Here is a 22,496-nt window from a genome sequence, read left to right as displayed (position 1 = left end):
TTCTGTTTTTATACGAAACTCAGAACTGTAGTAGATCGTGAGGAGGATAACAGAATTCAGGAGGTCATAGACAGACTGGAGAAATGGGCAGACACACGGCAGATAAAATTTAACACAGAGAAGTGTGAAGCGATACATTTTGGTAGGAAGAATGCTGAGAGGCAAGATGAACTAAATGGTACAATTTTAAAGAAGATGCAGGAACAGAGGGGGAGTGCATGTACGCACATCTTTGAAGGTGTCAGCACAAACTGAGAAGGTTGTTAAAAAAAAAATGAAATCCTTGGCTTTAATAATAGAGGACAAAGTACAAAAGCAAGGAAGTTATGATAACCTTTATAAAATACTTGTTAGGCCCCAGCTGTAGTATTGTGTTCAATTCTGGGCACAACAGGTTAGGAAGGATGTCAAGGCCTTGGTGAGGGTGCAGAAGAGATTTACTGGAATGGTACCAGGGATGGGGAACTTCAGTTATGTGGAGAGACTGAAGAAGTTGGGATTGTTCTCCTTATATCAGAAAAAGTTAAGACGAAATTTGATAGAGGTGTTCAAAGTTATGAAGTGTTTTGATAGAGTAAATAAAGAGAAACTGTTTCCAGTGGCAGAAAAGTCAGTAACCAGAGGAAGCAGATTTAAGATAATTGGCGAAAGAACTAGAGGCAACATAGAGTCATAACAGCATAGAAGGAGGCCATTTGACCCTTCAAGTCCATGCTAGTTCTCTGTACAGCAATCCAGTCAGTTCCATTCCCTGGCTCCTTCCCCAAGCTCTGTAAGTTTATTTCCCTCAAGTGCCCATCCAATTTCCTTTTGAAATAATTCATAATCTCCTCTTCCACCACCCTCGTGGGCAGTGAGTTCCAGGTCATTACTAGTCGCTGCATAAAAAAGTTATTCTTCATATCCCCCTGCATCTCTTGCCCAACACCATCAATCTGTGTCCCCTAGTCCTTGTAGCATCAGTTAATGGGAACAGCTTTTCCTTGTCTGCCCTTTGTTCCTTTTCATACTCCTAGTCTGCCAGATTTCTACTTTTCCTTGCATTTGCATAAGCTTTTTCTTTTTGCATGATACTGCATCTTACCGCATCTGTTGATCATGTTTGCTGAACTGCATAAGTGAAACCTTTGCCTTTTAGGGGAATGCACTAGTTTTCTAACATACCAAATACTTCTTTATATGTTTCCTACTGTTTGACTCTCTATTTATCCACTAACAATTCAGCCCAGTTTACTGTGGTCAGTTCTTTCGTCATCCCTTCAAAGTTTTTCTTACTTAAATTTAAACGCTTTGCTTGAAATTCTCCCTCTCAAATCCTATCATGGTCACTATTTGCAAGCTGCTCCATAATAAATTCTGATTCATAGAACACATAGAAACATAGAAAAAATAGGAGCAGGAGTGGGCTATTCGGCCCTTCGAACCTGCTCCACCATTCAATACGATCATGGCTGATCATCCAAACTCAGTAATCTTTTCCCGCTTTCTCCCCATATCCCTTGATCCCATTAGCCCTAAGAACTATATCTAACTCTTTATTGAGTATATTTAATGATTTGGCCTCAACTGTGGTAGAAAATTCCATAGGTTCACCACTCTCTAGGTGAAGAAATCTCTCCTCATCTCAGTCCTAAATGGCTTACCCCTTATCCTTAGAATGTGACCCCTGGTCCTGGACTCCCCACCATCGGGAACATCCTTCCTGCATCTAGTCTGCCCAGTCCTGTTAGAATTTTTTAGGTTTCTATGAGATTCCCTCTCATGCTTCTAAACTCTAGTGAATACAAGCCTAATCGACCCAATCTCTCTTCATATGTCAGTCCTGCCATGCCAGGAATCAGTCTGGTGAACCTTCGCTGCACTCCCTCCATAGCAAGAACATCCTTCCTCAGATAAGGAGACCAAAAATGCACACAATACTCCAGATGTGGTCTCACCAAGGCCTTGTATAATTGCAGCAAGACATCCTTGCTCCTGTACTCGAATCCTCTTGCTATGAAGGTCAACATACCATTTGCCTTCTTAACTGCCAGCTGCACCTGCATGCTTACTTTCAGTGACTGGTGCACAAGGACACCCAGGTCTCGCTGCACCTCCCCTTTCCCAATCTATCGGCATTCAGATAATAATCTGCCTTTCTCTTTTTGCCACCAAAGTGGATAGCCTCACATTTATCCACATTATATTGCATCTGCCATGTATTTGCCCACTCACTCAACCTGTCCAAATCACATTGGAGCTTCTCTGCATCTTCCTCACAGCTCACCCTCCCACCCAGTTTTGTCTTGTCTGCAAACTTGGATATATTACATTTAATTCCCTCATCTATATCATTAATATATATTGTAAATAGCAGGGATCCTAGCACTGATCCCTGCGGTACCCCACTAGTCACTGCCTGCCACTCGGAAAAAGACCCGTTTATTCCTATTCTTTGTTTCCTGTCTGCCAACCAGTTCTCTATCCATGTCGGTACCTTACCCCCAATGCCATGTACTTTAATTTTGCATGTTAATTACTTATTTGGGACATTATCGAAAGCTTTCTGAAAGTCCAAATACACCACATCCACTGGTTCTACCTTATCTATTCTACTAGTTACATCCTCAAAAAATTCCATTAGATTTATCAAGCATGATTTCCCTTTTGTAAATCCATGTTGACTTTGTCCAATCCTGTCATTGTTTTCCAAGTGCTCTACTATTACATCTTTTATAATGGACTCTAGCATTTTCCTCACTACTGATGTCAGGCTAACACGTCTATAATTCCCTATTTTCTCTCTACCTCCTTTTTTAAATAGTGAGGTTGCATTAGCTACCCTCCAATCCATTGGAACTGTTCCAGAGTCCATAGAATTTTGAAAAATGATCAGCAATGCATCTATTATTTCTAGAGCCACTTCCTTAAGTACTCTGGGATGTAGATTATCAGGTCCTGGGAATTTATGGGCCTTCAATACCATCAATTTCCCGAACACCATTTCCCTACTAATACTGATTTCATACAGTTCCTCCTTCTCACTAGACCCCAATATTTCTGGGAGGGTATTTGGGTCCTCCTTTGTGAAGACAGAACCAAAGTATGTATTTAATTGGTCTGCCATTTCTTTGTTCCCCATTATAAATTCCCCTGTTTCTGACTGTAAGGGACCCACATTTGTCTTCACTAATCTTTTTCTCTTCACATATCTACAGAAGCTTTTACAGTCAGTTATTATGTTCTCTGCAAGCTTACTCTCATACTCTATTTTCCCCTTCTTAATCAATCCCTTTGTCCTCCTTTGCTGAATTCTAAACTGCTCCCAATCTTCAGACTTGCTGCTTGTTTTGGCCATTTTATATTTCTCCTCCTTGGATCTAGTACTATCCCTAATTTCTTTTGTAAGCCACGGTTGAGACACCTTTCCTGTTTCATTTTTGCGCCAGACAGAAATGAACAATTGTTGTAATTCATCCATGCGCTCTCTAAATTCTAGCCATTGCCTATCCACTGTCAACCCTTTAAGTAACGTTCCCTAATCTATCATAGCCAACTAGCACCTCATACCTTCATAGTTTCCTTTATTTACATTCAGGACCCTAGTCTCGGAGTCAACTCTCTCACTCTCCATCTTAATGAAGAATTCTATCATGTTATGGTCGCTTTTCCCCAAGGGACCCCACACAACAAGATTGCTAACTAATCCTTTCTCATTACACAATACCCAGTCTAGGATGGTCTGTTCTCTGGTTGGTTCCTCAATGTATTGGTCCAAAAATCCATCGTGTATATTCTCCAGGAATTCCTCCTCTACAGTATTATTGCTAATTTGGTTTGCCCAATCTATATGTAGATAAAAATTACCAATAATTACATTCGCACCCTTATTGCATGCGTCTCTAATTTCCTGTTTAATGTCATGCTCTACATCACCACTGCTGTTTGGGGTTCTATATACAACTTCCACCAATGTTTTCTGCCTCTTGGTATTTCTTAGCTCCACCCATACAGATTCCACATCAGGATTCTCTGAGCTAATATCCTTCCTCACTATTGTATTGATTTCCTCTTTTACTAACAACGCTACTCCGCCTCCTTTCCCTTTTTGCCTGTCCTTCCTAAATATTGAATACCCTTTGATGTTCAGTTCCCATCCTTGGTCACCCTGCAGCCATGTCTCTGTAATCGCAATTATATCATATCCATTTACATCTATTTGCACGGTTAATTCGCCTACCTTATTGCGAATACTCCACTCATTGAGACACAATGCCTTTAGGCTTGTCTTTTTAACATTGTTAGTCATCTTAGCTTTTAACATTGTTAGTCATCTCATTACTCATCATTAAATCTGATATGCTTGTTCCCTTTTTGGTTCCAAAACATACTGTTTTAGAATCTGGCCCAATTAAATTCTAGAAATTAATTGCCTTTTCTACTTTAAGTGCTCTACTTCTTCCGGTTTTTTTGAAAATTAGATCTTCCGTTATAATCACATTGTTTTGCTGCATGCTTCTCTGATTTCTATATTTATGCATCGCTCCAAAACATCTCTGTGATAAGGAGGCCTGTTGATAACTCAAACCAGAATCTTGCATCCTTTGTTGTTCCTTAACTTTCTCCGTTCCTTTTCCAATTTCCCTGTCCTTTCCTAAGATCTATATCAGGTGGTTGAGAATAGGAGTAGGTGAGTTGAGAGGAAGGGAGAGGTTAAGGAGAACAGGAAGGCAATGAAATCAGAACAGAGGGGGCAAATGAGCTCAGCTTGTGATTGAAGCTACCAAACGTGAGCAGTTGCACAGTCCAGAGGTTGAGGGAGAAGGAGAGGGAGGATATCGCTACAAAATTCAACTCTCTGCAATAAAGAAAATTCTAACTTCACTTTCTTCATGCCAATTATAAATTGAAGATCTTCTCACAGACTCTCCAAACAAAAGAATGACATTTTGCCTATTCTCACTATCAAAACACTTGATAAACTAAAAAAAAACCTTTATTAAATCTCCCCATAGCCTTTTGTGCTTCAATGGAAATAGTTCTAGTCCATCCTGGATGTATCATCTTCGTGAAATATGCTGCACATTCGCTATAGCATTAATGTCATTTCTATAATGGGCACCCAATATTGCAGACAGTGCTCTGTGCCTGACTGTTACTTGCACTAATTTATTATAATATCTTTACTCTTGTACTCTATGCTCTTACTTATAAACCAAAAATGCTATTGGTCTTTTTTATGGCCTCACCTTCAAGAAATTATGGGGTGAAATTAGTTTTCACCAGGAGCGCAAAAGAGTCATGGTGAATCGCAGCCCATTTTACACAGTGCCTAATTTCCTTTTCTATTGAATTCCCTAAAGACTGGTCTGTGAACTTGGATGCAGTTCTGAATTATTTATAATGGGATAACTCTTTAAGGTCATATTGTTAAATCTGGTAGTATATGTTTATTTAAACAGCACATAGGTCCTATCAGATTGATGGGTAGCAGGACCTTGACTGGCCTGCCTAAGTAGTCATCATAAGACTTTCAAAGTTCAAATTTATTTTCTTCTTAAGTCAAAATTTTCCTTTATCAAATAAAATTATGAGCACTTAGATGTAATCTTCAGATTTCAAAGGCTTAAAAGGTTTGATGACATTATGAAAGAATCTGTCCGTTTCCTCATCCTTTGCTGTGTTTCATTTTGCTATTGGAATGCTGATTTTTGTGTAAAATATAGATCTCCTTTAAGTTAATTCTAGTATTTTTATCCGTTTACTGATGTTAAATGTTTTTTATTTGGGTTTTCTTTTGCTTTCTCAAAACATTCTCAATTTTCAGCATTTAATATATCCACTTAGCCACAGAATGAGAATGAATCTATTGCCATCTTCACATATCACTGCTTTGTTGATATAATCTGAGGCCCCAAGATATTCTGAGCTGTGGTGTTGAATCACTAATATCTTGGATGGAGAACTGAGCTTCAGATTCCACTGCCATAAATCATCCTGACTTCACCCACTCATTTCCCAGCTGCGATAGTCCACTTGAGATTTATCCAAGTAGATACACCTTTTCCACTATTAATATGTTAATAACACTATTAAGTACTAAAGTACCTATTATAATATTGAAAGTTATCTTTTAAACTGGGTTTTTCTTGAATCAGCTCATGGTTATTTTCTTGTACATCTGTGTGACAAAGAATTTTAGGTACATCATACGATGTAGTGACTCAGTGGATTAATGTACTGTATATTATGGTACTGAGCCAGCAATATTAGAAAAGGCCCAGGTTTAACCCCTGATCTGTGGTGAGTTGGCTGATCTCAGTCTTGATAGCAAAGGTAATACTACAATCAGCCTAGCAACCCAAGGCTAGGGAGGAGGAAGATAAGTGGTGCAGCTGTTCCTCAAGGTTGTCTAATGGCTCCCTCCAGCAGCCATTCAAAAATAATTTACTTAATTGTTGCTCAACAGATCCTGAACAAGCATCTCCAGGAAAATTTGCACCTCTTCAGCAATCCCACACTCCAACATCCCTCCTCATGTTACATAGAATTACAACACAGAAACAGGCCCTTCAGCCCAATTAGCCTCTCTGCAAATGTTTATCCTCCACATAAGAACTAGTCTTAAGGCCAAGTGTTCAATTCCCATATCCCTTTATTTCCTTTTCCTTCAATAACCTGTCTAACATATTCTTAAATGTTGACATGGGGGATAGATTTTGACATTTAGATACTTGACCAACTGATGCACTGGCCACACAAAGAGGCTGCCACAAATCTGAAACCCACTGGTGATCTGCAGGTGCCAAATGGGGGTCCAAAGGCATCTCAGCAGAATGTGAACTGGCTAGGATTGCTGCAGGTAGGTCCTGGGAGGAGAGCAAGAGGCAAGGCTGAGGGGGACAAACCCAGTCTGGTCATTGGACCCCAACTATCATTCTAAATCAATCAATCTACAGCCATAGGAGGCCTGAAAATTCAACTCATGACCGTTACTTCAATCACTAACTCTGGTAGTGCATTTCACAACCTGACTCTCAGTGAAACAGTTTCTCTTCCGCTGCCATACTTAATCTTAAACCAATGTCCCCCTGTTCTAGACTCCTCAATCACTGGAAACAGTATGTTTCTACCTACTCTGTCCTGCACTCCATAATCTTAAACACCTTTATCAAATCACCCCTTAACCTTTCTTCTAATAAAGACAACCACAATTTCCATCATCATTCTTTGTATTTGTATTTCATCATACCAAGCAGCAGTCTAGTGAATCTGCATTGCACATTCTGTATTACCTCAACATTCCTTCTTATAGTATGAAGCCCAAAACTGAGCTGTGGTCTTGCTGACATTTGAATGCTCTTCTCTCCTCCTCCTCCTGGACCAACTATGACTGAGCAGGCAGCAGTTATTTGGTGTCTGAAAGTACAAAGTCAGCCAGGTGGTTGGGTGGAAAGCAAGAGGTTCGTGGTAACACCATCAGCAGCTTGTGCATCATGCAAGACAGCAGATTGTTGATGTGCTGGGAATTGAGAAGGGGCATAAGAAAGTGACATACCATCATTGCAATGTTCTCAGTGATGTCAGATGCCATGGGTTCTGTTGCACCTGGCCCCATAATGCGAAGAACTATCTCCTCCATAGGGCTCAGGAGATGCAGGTGTCCTTGTCTCCTGCCAGTTCTTCTATGCTCTCCTCTTTTGTGTGCCACCCTGTGCTGCAAGAAAGAGGGAAAAATGTAAGTGAATGTGTAGCACTGCATTTCACTAATGTGCCTGCCATAGCTGAATAGCTGGAGGTATGTGGGGGTAGTGAGAGATGGATGTGAGCCTGGCAGCATTGGTAGGTGTGTGAGGGTGATGGGGAGTATCTGGGTTTTAGGCGTGAGTCCTGAGTGCCAGGGACTGCTGCTGGGTGAGTGATAGAGGTGTGGTGGAATGAGCAGTGTGAGAGATTGGTGATGTGGTGGGTAGGAGATGTCATGTGAATATGCATTCACTAACGTTGACCATCCTTGTGAGGTCATTGAATTTCATGTGGCACTGCTGGAGGCCCTTGTTTCCAGAATCTGCAGGTTAACCTTTCTGGTCACCTGCTCCCTCTTCCTTCTGAGGGTGGTCCTTGATCATCTCCTGGTCCCCAGTGAGACGATAGTGCCTCTCCTGCCCATCTGCTCAACTAATATCTCCAGTGCTGCATTCATCACTGTGGATCCCTTTCTCTGTTCTGGAGTTCACTTTGCAATTATTTACATTGCAGTGACATTTTTGAGAGCAGCTTCCCTTTAAAATGCAGCCTGCCTTTGAGAAGAGCTGAATGGCTGCAACACGTGTATTTGTAGACATCGCTGCTGGGCTCTCCTACTGTGCACAGAAGCCATAGGCAGCATTCAGGAGCAGACAAAAGCATAGGAACCGCTCAAGCCAATGCCACAAGCATTCAGATGAGGTGGGTGCACAAAGTTTGCGTGCTGTCCACCTCAATCTGATTGAGCTCGAGCAGGTCGCAAATTGTGACCAAAAAAGGGGCAAACCGATTTCTCGCCCTATCTCTCTTGCCATAAAACCCATTAGCTTTTTATTGATCCTATTCACTTGAAGTGTTTTTAATGTTTCATAAACCCAAATCTGTCTGCTCTTCCACACCAACCAACCTTCTTCCATTCAGTGTATATTTTTTTTAAACCAAAATATGCCACCTCACATTTGCTGGCATTATATTCCAACCCCCACTTTTGTGCTCGTTACACGATCTTACCAATATTTCTTTGCAGCTTACTTTGGCAAAATTAGCCCTAATTGACATGTTTGGTCATAGTTGTTATGGTGTTTCTTTAATCACTATTAACTGCAGATAACTCACCAGAGTAATGAAAAACATTTACCTGGGAATTTCCTCAGGGCTTCATCCCTTCCGACACTGTAACTTCCAGATTTACTGAATGAAAGTCAAAGGATTTTGTACAGAAATTGAATTTAAATTATAAAGTAGGTTTAATACATGTTAAAGGACATTGTCTTCATAAAAAAGTGTTGGCAAGTTTCTGTTGAATGACACTGTTTCTGTTGAAATGAATAATTGCGTCACTGGGAGCTGATAGAATCTTGATGAAAATGATACACAGGATTTCTGGCTCTCCTCTCTCTCTCCAAACAAAAAGACATTTTTTTCCCATGAACATAGTGTCCCTGTAAATAAACCATAGATCTTATGTGTTGCCAGATTTAACTTTTCCAACAAAATCTTTATAGACTGTTTGCCCTTTTAACTATTTGTGTGACGTCCCTCTGTTTGCTATTTTAAGAGATGTTGACAATTTTATTTTAAACAGGTTAACATAACAATTAAAATAATCAACAGAAGAATAGAAACACATTAAGCATTCATACATTAATACCACCTATAATAATTTCTAGGCTTATAAGGCAAGGACAGTCCAGGATTCTTTTATTACAACCAACTTCCTCATTTTATCCCTCCCTTACTCCATCCACCCTCTGCTCATATGTCAAGCTCATGGGGGTTCATGGATCTCTTCGCCATAAAGATTGAGACCATCCATTGCAGATGCCTCCCTTGTGTCCAGACTTTCTCCTGCCTTAGTCCTCTGCCAACTCAAGCCCTGAAGCCTCATCTCTCTGCAGTTTCTCCTCTTTGATCCCTCTATGCCCACACCAAGCTCATCTCATCAATGAAGCTCTCCTCCTTCAATCTTTCCACCACACAACACATGACCACACATTCTCCTTTCTGTTCCCTCATCCTAACTAATATTGCCTCCTTTCCTCAGGTGCTTCGGAGAATACTTGGCATCAGGTGGCAGGACTATATCTCCAACACAGAAGTCCTTGAAGCGGCCAACATCCCCAGCTTATACACACTACTGAGTCAGCGGCGCTTGAGATGGCTTGGCCATGTGAGCCGCATGGAAGATGGCAGGATCCCCAAAGACACATTGTACAGCGAGCTCGCCACTGGTATCAGACCCACTGGCCGTCCATGTCTCCGTTATAAAGACGTCTGCAAACGCGACATGAAATCGTGTGACATTGATCACAAGTCGTGGGAGTCAGTTGCCAGCATTCGCCAGAGCTGGCGGGCAGCCATAAAGACAGGGCTAAATTGTGGCGAGTCGAAGAGACTTAGTAGTTGGCAGGAAAAAAGACAGAGGCGCAAGGGGAGAGCCAACTGTGCAACAGCCCCAACAAACAAATTTCTCTGCAGCACCTGTGGAAGAGCCTGTCACTCCAGAATTGGCCTTTATAGCCACTCCAGGCGCTGCTTCACAAACCACTGACCACCTCCAGGCGCGTATCCATTGTCTCTCGAGATAAGGAGGCCCAAAAGAATGTCCTTCTTCCCTTCAAAACAATTGTTATTCCTTGACTCCTCAGAAAGCTCACACTTGACTCTTCCATTCTTACCAACTATATCCCATCTCCAAGCTCCCCATCCTTTCTAAGCTCTTGGGATATACCAATAAAGCAGACAGTGGTGTGGAATACGTGCATAAGCTGGTGACCTTGTTGGATATTTCAGCCCCATGTTTTACACCTGTTAAATGGGTGCAGCATTATCAAATTTGTAGGTAGGCCAAGCTGTCCTTTGAAGTACACTTTGGAACAGGAATCAAGACTATCATAGAGCAACTGACTACATTGTTATTTTTAAGGTTCACAAAATCAATTACAATATTTCTGAGCAACTAAAATCTCACTAATCTTACTAAAATGCAGATTTAAAAACAGGATCATTTTAACCCAAGCTGCCGGGTAGGAAACTGACAGTATCAAATCGGCTCTCTGTCTTATACCCTTCTGATTTGACTTTTCATTGGTTAGAACTTTCAACTTCTGCAGTGGATGGGGAGAAGGTTAAAAAGATGTCATACTGCAATGGAAAGGAAGCTCTGACAGGTGCAATCGGCAGCTGATTCAATATTGCCCCCTTTATGCCTCCACGAGTTTGAAGCCTCACACCGCCTCTTCTGTGCAGTTTTGAGTGCAAAGCAAAGCCTGTCTGTCTTGTAAGGTGGATATAAACGATCCCACGTCATTATTTGAATAAGGGAAGGGATGTTCTCCTGATGTCCTGGGTAGCAGTTATCGCTCAGTCAATACCTAAAACTAATCAGCTGAACATTTATTTGTGGGAGCATGCTGTGCATTTATTGGCTACTTATTTATCACATTACTCAATGAGTACACTTCAAAAGTATTTAATTGGCTGTAGAGCACTTTTGGACATCCTCAGGTCTTGAAAGGCACCATATAGCCTTTCTTTCTTTATTAAATTAACTATAGGACTCCATCCTGGCTGAAATTCATTATGCCAAAGAAAACATAGAAACTCTGAAAATAACAGAAAATAAAAGACTGGACTCTTCATATTAATTTTAGATAATATGACACTTATATGAAATCTATGTTACTCAGCAGCATTTTTGAACCATATACTATAATATTTGTTCCTTTGGTATGTGAACTATTGTAAGACTCAAAGGACTACAAGTCATATCCAAAGAATGCATGGGTTTATATATATATATATATCCAGAGACAATGGGTAAGCGCCTAGATGTGGTTTGTGGAGCAGCACCTGGAGTGGCTGTAAAGGCCAATTCTAGAGTGACAGACTCTTCCACAGGCACTGCAGATAAAATTGGTTATTGGGGCTGTTACACAGTTGGTTCTCTCCTTACACTTCTGTCTCTTTTCCTGCCAACTACTAAGTCTCTTCAACTCGCCTCTCTTTAGCCCCGCCTTTATAGCTGTCCGCCAGCTCTGGCGATCGCTGGCAACTGACCCCCATGACTTGTGGTCAATTTCGCAGGACATCATGTCGCGTTTGCAGATGTCTTTAAAGCGGAGACATGGACGGCCAGTGGGTCTGATACCAGTGACGAGCTCACTGTACAATATGTCCTTGGGGATCCTGTCATCTTCCATGCGGCTCACATGGCCAAGACATCTCAAGTGCCGTTGGCTCAGTAGGGTGTATATGCTGGGAATGTTGGCCACCTCGAGGACTTTTGCATTGGAGATACTGTCCTGCCACCTGATGCCAAGGATTCTCCGGAGACAGGAAAGATGGAATATGCTGAGACGTCACTGTTGGCTGACATACGTTGTCCAGGCCTCGCTGCCGCAGAGCAAGCACTAAGGACACAGGCTTGAAACAGTCGGACTTTTGTGTTCCGTGTCAGTGCGCTATTTTCCCACACTCTCTTGGCCAGTGTGGGCATAGCAGTAGATGCCTTTTCCATGCGCTTGTTGATATCTGCATCGAGAGACAGATTACTGGTGATAGTTGAGCCTCGGTAGGCGAACCCTTGAACCACTTCCAGGGTGTGGTCGCCGATATTGATGGATGGAGCATTTCTGATGTCCTTTCCCATGATGTTCGTTTTCTTGAGGCTGATGGTTAGGCCAAATTCGGTGTAGGCAGCTGCAATCCTGTCGATGAGTCTCTGCAGACACTTTTCCATGTGGGATGTTAATGCAACATCGTCAGCAAAGAGGAGTTCCCAGATGATGACTTTCTGTACTTTGGTCTTTGCTCTAAGATGGGCAAGGTTGAGCAACCTGCCATCTGATCTTGTGTGGAGGAAAATTCCTTCTTCTGAAGACTTAAACGCATAAGAGAGCCGCAGTGAGAAGAAGATCCCAAACAGTTTAGGTGTGAGAATACAGCCTGTTTCACGCCACTCAGGATAGGAAAGGAGTCTGATGAGGCACCACTATGCTGAATTGTGCCTTTCATATTGTCATGGAATGAGGTAATGATACTTAGTAGCTTTGGACATCCGATCTTTGCTAGTAGTCTGAAGAGGTCACGTCTGCTGACAAGGTCAAAGGCTTTGGTTAGATCTATGAAGGCAACATGTTGTTTGTGGCATTTCTCCTGTAGCTGGCGAAGGGAGAACAGCATGTCAATGGTGGATCTCTCTGCTCGAAAGCCGCACTGTGCCTCAGGGTAGACACACTCAGCCAGCTTCTGAAGTCTGTTTAAAACAACTCAAGCAAAGGCTTTCCCCACTATGCTGAGCAAGGAGATTCCAGGTAGTTGTTGCAGTCACTGCGGTCACCCTTGTTCTTATAGAAGGTGATGATATTGGCATCGCGCATATCCTGTGGTACTGCTCCCTCATCCCAGCACAGGCAAAGCAGTTCATGGAGTGCTGAGAGTATAGCAGGCTTGGCACTCTTGATTATTTCAGGGGTAATGCCGTCCTTTCTGGGGGCTTTTCCACTGGCTAGAGAATCAATGGAATCACTGAGTTCTGATTTTGTTGGCTGTTCGTCCAGCTCATCCATGACAGGCAGAGACTGGGCTGCATTGAGGGCGGTATCAGTGACATCATTTTCCCTGGACTACAGTTCTAGCTAGTGCTCCACCCAGCGGTCCATTTGCTTGCATTGGTCAGTGATCGTTTCCCCTGATTTAGACTTAAGGGGAGCAATCTTCTTAATTGGCCCAAAAGCTCTCTTAATGCCATCATACATTCCTCTGATGTTTCCGGTGTCGGAGGCCAGCTCAATATAACTGCATAGGTGTTGCCATTAGTCATTTGCACAGCGCCTGGATGTTCTTTGCGCAGTGCTTCTGGCAGCTTTAAGTGCTATGGATGTTAACGCTGGGGGTTTTCTTGTAGTTCAGCAGTGCAGTGCACTTAGCGGCTATGACTGGTTCCATCTCTTCATGAGCGAGATTGAAACCAGTCTGCATTCTGCTTCTCACGTTTGCTAAAGGTGGACATTGCTGAGTCATAGATGGCGTCTCTGATGTGGGCCCACTTGGTCTCTGCATCCCCTGCAGATTAAAGATTAAAACCAAAGAAGCTACATCACAACTCCCTGATTATGTGTGACGCGACATCACTTCCTCCGGTGTCCTTCACTTACAGCCTCTTAAGGCGGTCCCTTTTTAAAGTGAACCATCAACATCCCCCTTTTTTGCACAGATAAAAACATATGTACAATATACAAGGATGTTGCAGTTTGGACTAAATATACATAATTAAAACAAAACATTATTTACAAGTAAGCAAGTTTAACACTCTCTAAAACGTAGAGGGGGTTTGCTTATTCGTTCCGATCTTGTTATCATAAACCTCTTCCCAGAGCTGAGCTCTTCTTGATGACACCTCTGAGACTCTGGTGATTCAGAACTCTGGTTAGCATGTTCTTCCTCTGTGCTCATAGCATCTGTACGTTCATCTTCAGACTTTGTCTTTGAATGTGTCCATGATGCCACAGAGTTGTCACTTGTAGTGTTGTCATACAGTTCTGCGTTGCCTTCGGTTCCATCTGAGAATCGCACCATTGGGTCTCTAGGCCTCGTACAATCTGGGCTGGTTGTATACCCCAGCAACCTCTGCAGGATGCCAAGTTCTCAACGTATGATTGAGGACTCTGACCTTCTGGCCTACTCGCAATTGACCTAATTCTGGTCCTGCTTACCTGTCATATGATGCCTTCAGCTTCTCTTGCTTAGAAAGTGTAGAAAAATGATGGCCAACATCACTAACAATCTCTCTGGCCTACGGATACTTGCTGCAATGAACTGAAACCCAAGGAGAGACACCCGGTCATATCGTCTCTTCAAGTTAAGACTCCCCGCCTTTGTGTCATCCTTTAGATGGACTGGCCTGATACACTCAACCTGGAGATGTTCTACCATCTTCAGTGCATTACTGACGTCATGTGTTGTGACGATTCACAGACCTCGGCATACTGGAAGTCCTGCCACAGCTGGTCCAGTTGTGTCTACAATATAAAACATTTCTGGTAGGAATTTGGAGCTCCCAATTCACTTGATTGGAGAACCATTGTAGGCAGTCAGCCTAGCTCTGGTGGATTGTACCATAGATTCCCATTTCTTTAAGCACATAAAAAAACAGCTCAGCAGGTCTGGCAGCATCTGTGGAGAGAGAAACAGTTAACTTTTCAGGTCTGTGACTTTTGATCAGGAGGAAGAATGTTCCTTAACTATAGCAGCAGGACCATCAGAATGTGTTCGAATCATTGAAGCAGGCATTGTCGGAGCAGTCACATGTTCTGCAATATTGTGATCCAGTGAAGGAAATGATTCTAGAGGTAGACGCGTTTCAAAGTATGTATCATGTAGCATGGAAAATCTGTTGCATTTGGCTCGAAGGGCTTATTGAAAGTGCAATCAAATTATTCAAACAGAGCGTGAGACTCTGGCTTTAGTGTTCAGGGTAACAAGATTCCAGCTCGAATCATAGAACATTTACGGCACAGAAAGAGGCCACTTGGCCCATCATGTATGCACTGGTCAAAAAAAAAGCCACCCAGTCTAATCCCACTTTCCAACATTTGGTCGGTAAACCTGCAGGTTACAGCACAAAGACTTGCAGGTTGATAGGTAAATTGGCCATTGTAAATTGCCCCTAGTGTAGGTAGGTGGTAGGAAAATGGTGGGGATGTGTTCGGGAATATGGGATTAATGTAGGATTAGTATAAATGGGTGGTTGTTGGTCGGCACAGACTCGGTGGGCCGAAGGGCCTGTTTCAGTGCTGTATCTCTCTATGACTCTATGTCCTTCAGTGGACAGATGGGCAGAATATTTGCACTTGCTCTGGTGTTGATTTTTACTCTGGGCTTATGCCTGCAACTCTTCTGTGGACATATAATCCCGTTTATCATAGCAAATGCGTCAGATTGTGTGATAGAATTGACATGTTGATCCAAATTGACTATGTGAAATGCTTGCTCACTGTTCGCATGAGCGCATTCTTCACCCATGTTCTCCTGGAAATCAGTCTCTCCGCTGACCTGATGTACATGCTTGGACTTTTGCTATGTATTGGCGTACCTTTTGTTGCATTTGCCATTCTCTCTGCATATAAGCTTCCACCATTTCTGTGTGCAATGTGGTGCACTGCCTTGCCCAATGTCGTCACATGCCACAAGCTTTGCACTGGTCCTGGTACGCCAGATAATGGTGAATTGGGTGAGTCAGGCCACATTTGCCACAAGGCTTAGTAGACTTCTGAGCCTTGGTTATCATACCAATTGTCATAGTCGCCCCAATGCTTGTAACTGTTGGCGCCCAGCCATGATGGCTTCAAATTTATTTCTATTATTGAGTAGTGCATCTATGGTGTGCCCTTTTATCTTTTCTAGCAGGTCTTTTTGAAAGGCCTCTAAGTGGGGTAAACACGATTACAAATTCTATAACCCGTTCTGACAATTTGATATCTGCAAGGTCACATTCTTGAGCTTTGTCTCGGCACCTTGCAACACTCTGGTCAATGGACTTTTCTTGCCTTTGCTGGTAGGCAATAAGGTCAAGCCTATGTACTCAGAAATTAACCTTCACCTGGAGTTGGTCCTCCAGGAATGTCCACATCATGGTAGGGTTCTTCTGATCCTCCACTGACAATCCTGATGTTTTGATCCATTGCAGGTCCTCATTGCCCAGTGCGATCCTAATTTTCACAGCTTGTTTCTCTGGCTCGCTCACTCTTGACCCAGGAAACACAGATCCATCCACTGTCAAACAGTTTAAATTCAGATGCTATGACTGACACCTTCCAATCCATGATTGGATGCCTGAAAGCCATTTTCTGGATGATTCTGCATTTTTCCAGACTTTTTACAGGTTTTCTTTTTCAAAGGGACACTTCTTTTATAGGCTCTGTGCTTTACAGGCTTTCAGTCTCACAAGTACAGCTTTCTGTTTCCTTTTTTAGACAGTTTCATTTTTGCAGGCCTGCCCCTTTTAAGAATGAGAAGACAGCAGTTGCTTTCTTTGTTTAAACAGCTTGTTCATTTTTAAACAGAGAGCAGTTTTTCTTTTGCTGAGAGCTGCAGCTTGCAGTGCCAGCAGCTGCCACAGCCAGCCTTTTACTTTGTGTTGGAGCTCCAGTGGCACTGTTGGACTCTTCCCACTCTTTTCAGCTTAGGCCCCACAAGAAAAGCAAAAATTGGGAAAACTATAGCAGTTATGGCTGTACTACTTCTTAAATTTTCCAAACCAGTCAGATTAGTTGAAAGCTCTGATCTCCTGGCAAATTGCCTGCTGTACTTAAAGTTTCAACACCTTCCTGGGTCCTGTCTGCAGTGCTAGCTCAATGGCAACTGCTCTCCACCTGAATCTTCAGCTACTCCAGGTAGGCAATTAGCTGTTCTTTGTTCACTGTTGGTGTGTTTTTCAGAAAAATCAAACATTGCCATAATATAATATTTGGTGGTCTTCCGAAAAATGTATTCCACCGCTGCCACCATATAATATGACTTGTCCCTTTGGTATGTGAACTGTTGTAATACTCACAGGGCTACAAGTAATATCCAAAGAATATGTGAGTTTTTATTGTAACTTAACTAGAACAGATATATACACAGTTACTATAGGAGCCACACCAACACAAGTCTCACTCTGTCGGGCTACACCCACAACTTATTGACCATGTGTGACGTGACATCACTTCCTCCGGTGACCTTCACTTACAGCCTCTTGAGGTGGTCCCTCCTTAAGGTGGCCTCACAGCACATATACACACAAACACAGAAAAAAATGATCAAAAAGGTTTTTGTGAGCTATTTCTCCTGCACTAGTATTTTGCTGATCAAAAGACAGTGGGCCTGATTTTAAATGCACTTGCCTAGTATAAATGGGGTGGCAGCAGCATGAATATGGTATTGGGTTACTTACCAACTCATTTATGCTACCACTCCTACCACTGTCATCTTGGGTGGACTCCTACGTTGGGCACCTGATCACATACAAGTTTCAGGCGAGAGGTCCCTAATAATATGCAAAATGGGACCCTGATTGTTTATTGCACCACAAACACTCCCCCAGTTGTACATGCATTGAGCAAACTAACCAGCAGTCCTTAAAGGCCTCTTTGAAAATGGCTGAGGGTTTTTTTATGCTTTATGCACTCCCAGTGAGCAAGGCTGCCTGTGGAGGTCAAAGTCAGAAAACAACCCCAATATTTTCCTCACTAAACAATTTCTCAGTTAATAATCTGGTTTTGTAAGTTTTAGTCCATCAATTCTAAAATTTGGTGCACTTTTTCTTGATACCTAACACTTCAAAATTTTCTACTGTTCACAGAAGTAACCAAGCTAATCATTGTTCTTAAATCATTGTTTCATTTTGATAACTTTCACATTGTTTTTACTGGCTGGATTGCCTTTTAAGTGTCTGAAGAATGGGCTCTCTGTACATTGTGCTGTGTTGGAAGGAAAACCTTTAAAGGCCTGGCAAAGCAGTATTTCAGAAGTCAGAAAGTGCAACCCCCCCCCCCACCCCCCCCAACAGGGACTTTGATGTCCTGACAGAAGGACTGTAAGGCTCTGGGCTGCCTTACTTAAGACAGGGGCTGTCAAATAAAACAAAAGAAGTGCAATGAGGTTGGCACGAGATCACTGAGAAAGATACCTTTGACTCCACCAACATCTGCACCTGGAAGGACGTTCATAAAAAGGTCAATGACCTGAAGAAGGCGATCAAACAAAGTAAAAAAAATCCTGCTGTCTTTTTAGCAGAGAAGCCTGCAATGTGAATGGCTGGAATCTCTGACTAAATAATAGTTTCCAATGAAAACTTCAATGCATTCCAGAACAAATTGGCCACGAAATTTGCGAAAAGCCAAAAGCAGGCGCAGGGAACATGATGCACAATGAAATTGCGCCCATTACTTTCAATGCAGGCAGTACTCAAATGTTTGCTATCTGCTCATTTAAATACGCAGCTGGCATTAAGTGTGGTGTTGAGTGATTGAACATTGAGCAGGAGGGATACAAAATCCTAAGAGATGAGCATGAGTTTGAGCTAGCCTGTACTACTTAAAGCCAGCCTGCACCTATTAAAGAAGAGATGCATTGTGGCTGGAGCAGGTACTGGAAGTCATTGTAAAACTGAATTTGATCTGCGAAAGACACAAGAATGACACAACATGATAGAGGGCAGGCGCAAAGATTTTCCAATGCTGCACTGGAAGTCTTGGTCAAAGAGGTGCAGAGGAGGAGAGATGTCATCTATCCACAGGGGACCAGGAGACCCTCCAGACAAACTCTCAGAAAGCATTGAGACAGGATAGCTATGGAGGTCAAGGCCAGAAATCGAGCCCCAAAGACCTAGATGCAGTGCCACAAGAAGTTCAATCCTCACAAGAGTGCTTGAGGTCAGTGAATGCATCTTCAAATGCCATACCCCACACTAGCCTCAAACACTGCTCAATACACCACACCCTCATCAATCGCCTACCAATAATCTCTGTCAATCAGGATTCATGCCTAACATTCATAGCCTCACCTCACCCTCACGCACATAGCACTGCTGCAAGCCTCACACCCACATCTCACAGCATGCATACACTGCCAGCTATTCAACCATGACAAACACATCACCCAAACAGATTGTACCATACCCACTGATGTAGTTCCCTCTTTCTTGCAGGACATCATGGTGCATATCAAAAGGCAGCAGCACCTAAGAGGCAGAGGACGGGCACTGCGACATGACTTTACCCTCATGGTGGAAATATTGACCTTGAGGGGAGCTTGCTACCAACTACTCAAAATGGCAGCAACTTGTCCACCAAGCTGCATCACGGTTTGACTCCCAATGCCTTAATGATGAGGCAGAGCAATGGCAGAGAAGGAAAGAAAAACAAGAAAATCCTGCACTCCCGATCTTACTACCTTGTGGGATGCCCTGTCCCATGTGCCCAAAGATCGTGGGTGGAAAATCGGCCTGCTCGGTCACATGAAGACCCATGTAGAAACTCACTGAGTAGATGTCATCCTCGAATTTAGAGACAGTTGACAGTGGAAACGGTTCTCGCAGTCATTGGAGGGGCCACGACTGAGGGCGTGGCCAGCAGCAGAGCAGAGCCATCGAAGATGACAGTGTACTCATACCTAATTTTTCTTCTCACATTCCAATTCTGCCTCACCCCACTATCTTTTTCTCTTATACAAGTTGCAGATAGTGTAAACGTGTACCTCTTGCTGCTCCCTTGCCCCTCATCACAACCACGGATGCCATTTTGGAGTGTTGAAGAAAGGGAGCTACACATCCAAATTTTGTGGCATTAATCTCTCCAAATATGGAAGAAAAGTATTAATTTGGCTATTGACCTGTAAAGTGGCAGTCATCAATGAATTTAACTAAATATGAGTGCCACAATCCGTAGAATAAACTGGATGTTCAAATGTTGAAGAATAAAGTGTGTTGCCTGCACAAAACTGTACTGTTTCAATGTAAGAAATGAATAAGTCATCGTACATACAAATGACTGCTGGCTATGCCAAATATCTAATCAATCTAACTATATATTTCCCCTTAGTATTCCAACTGAAGAATAAACTAAAGTAGAACAATAGGGTCACTAGAACAACAAGTGGTACACAGTGCATACCAGGAGCAAGTGTTAATAGCCACATGGTGCTGTTCATTGGCGTAGAGACAATTTTAAAGTGTAAGTATAGATGGACCTCCAGGAGGTTGAACAAACTGATGGAATGTCTGGTTATGTATCATTACAAATACATGTACTCAGCACCATAGCTTTCAGCAGTGTCTCATGCACCCTGATTATTCACAAATGTTTCATAGATCAATAAGCAAATTGATATGTGTAATTAGATGCTAAAGAGCCTAGATATTTCTCTTTTGTTATTGCAGTACCTCCAAAATGGCTACTAGCAGTTTTTAAACAGACTGAAATGGAAGTGTGTTAATTATACAAAGTTTTTCTCAACCATCTCATTAGGAACAAGGAATGTAAGTTATAAAGTTGAGGTGGTGCTTTATGCTATGTTTGCAAGGATGGTGGTCCTCTGTGCCCAGCATTGCATTTTGCCTGCAAAGAGATAGAGACAAGCTTGAGGCTATACCTGAGGCTACAGCTCAGTTACTTTAACTGATTTGTCAGCCCTTTGCTCCATGGTAGATGCAAGTGTATTTGCAGCTGATGCACTGTGCTGCATCAGTCTTTCTGTTGACCCAAATCTTGAAAAGGCAATTCCTCAGGACGTTGCCAGGTATCTGTGCCAGGGCCTGCAGACATGGTTGTTAGCATTTTATCAAGTGCAACCTATCAGGGTACACAAACTGTTGATTATCCTTCTTACATGCAGTAGCACTGAAAATAGGACATACTGTGATGGGGGATGCTTCTGAGGAAGCATCCGACTCTCAGCTATTTAAATATCTTAGTGATGCAATCTAGTCTGCTGTCCCAACTTGTTTTGAGAAAACACACCTTCTCCATCAATAATTGAAGTAAGTTGGCTATCCTAGGCAACCTATCCCAAGGAGGCCGAACTCAGAGTGGCACCCCACTGTTCCAAGTTAGGCCACCTGAGGACCAAAGTAACTTAAGAAAAGTGGCTGAGAAAGTTGTCCTATTCCCTTAAGGAAATGGAGGGACACATTGGTGAAGGCAGTCAATTAACTACCTTCTTTTGCTAAGTGAAACGGAGCGGAGAGCAGTCGGACCTGTGTGGAAACACCAAGAACTGAGAGTGGATAAATCCAGCACGGGGCTTGTGGCCTTCACTTACCTTCAGGAGTGGAGAGCAGTCAGACCTTTTCAAGCGCGTTGGAGTTTTGAAAAAAAAGCCAACAGTAACGTCACAGGAAAGCTGCAAGGTGATTGGTTGGTGAGTCACTGCTGTTAGGGAATAGCTCTAAATAGCTGGCTTAGTAACTAAGGTAAGAAAGGTCTACAGTTTTTTTTTCATATATAGTAAGTAGTGTTTTTTTAGGGGGTTCTGCAGTAACGAGGACCAGGGAAGAAGGGCCCTAGAGTAATTGATATTATTTGATATTAAGATCTTCCAAAAAGTTTAATTTAAAGGGTTAAGTCATGGCAGGAGAGCTCAAAGCCGTGGTGTGCTCCTCGTGCTCTATGTGGGAAGCCGGGAACAATTCCAGTGGCCGAGACCAGCATGTGTGCAGGAAGTATCTCCAGCTGCAGCTCCTGGAAGCCCGGGTTTCGGAGCTGGAGCAGCAGCTGGGGACACTGTGGAGCATCCATGAGGCGGAGAATATCGTGGCTAGCACGCAGGCTCAGACCCCACAGACAGGAAGGGAATGGGTGACCAGCAGGCAGTGCAAGAGGCCTAGGCAGACAGTGCAGGAATCTCCTGTGGATATTCCCCTGCAAAACAGATATACTGCTTTGGATACTGTTGGGGGGAATGGTCCCTCAGGGGAAGTGCATACGGGATGGTTCTCTGGACAAATATGTTGAGCAACCAACTAGAGAACAGGCCATCCTAGACTGGGTATTGTGTAATGAGAGAGGAATAATTGACAATCTAGTTGTGCGAGACCCCTTGGGGATGAGTGACCATAATATGATAGAATTTTTCATCAAGATGGAGAGTGACGTAGTTGATTCTGAGACTAGGGTCCTGAATCTTGGTAAAGGAAACTACGAAGGTATGAGGCTCGAGTTGGCTATGATGGATTGGGAAACGTTACTTAAAGGGATGATGGTGGAAAGGCAATGGCAAACATTGAAAGA

Source organism: Heterodontus francisci, chromosome 1 (genome assembly GCF_036365525.1).
Source record: "Heterodontus francisci isolate sHetFra1 chromosome 1, sHetFra1.hap1, whole genome shotgun sequence".
Lineage (NCBI taxonomy): Eukaryota > Metazoa > Chordata > Chondrichthyes > Heterodontiformes > Heterodontidae > Heterodontus > Heterodontus francisci.
This window is presented reverse-complemented; position numbering follows the sequence as displayed.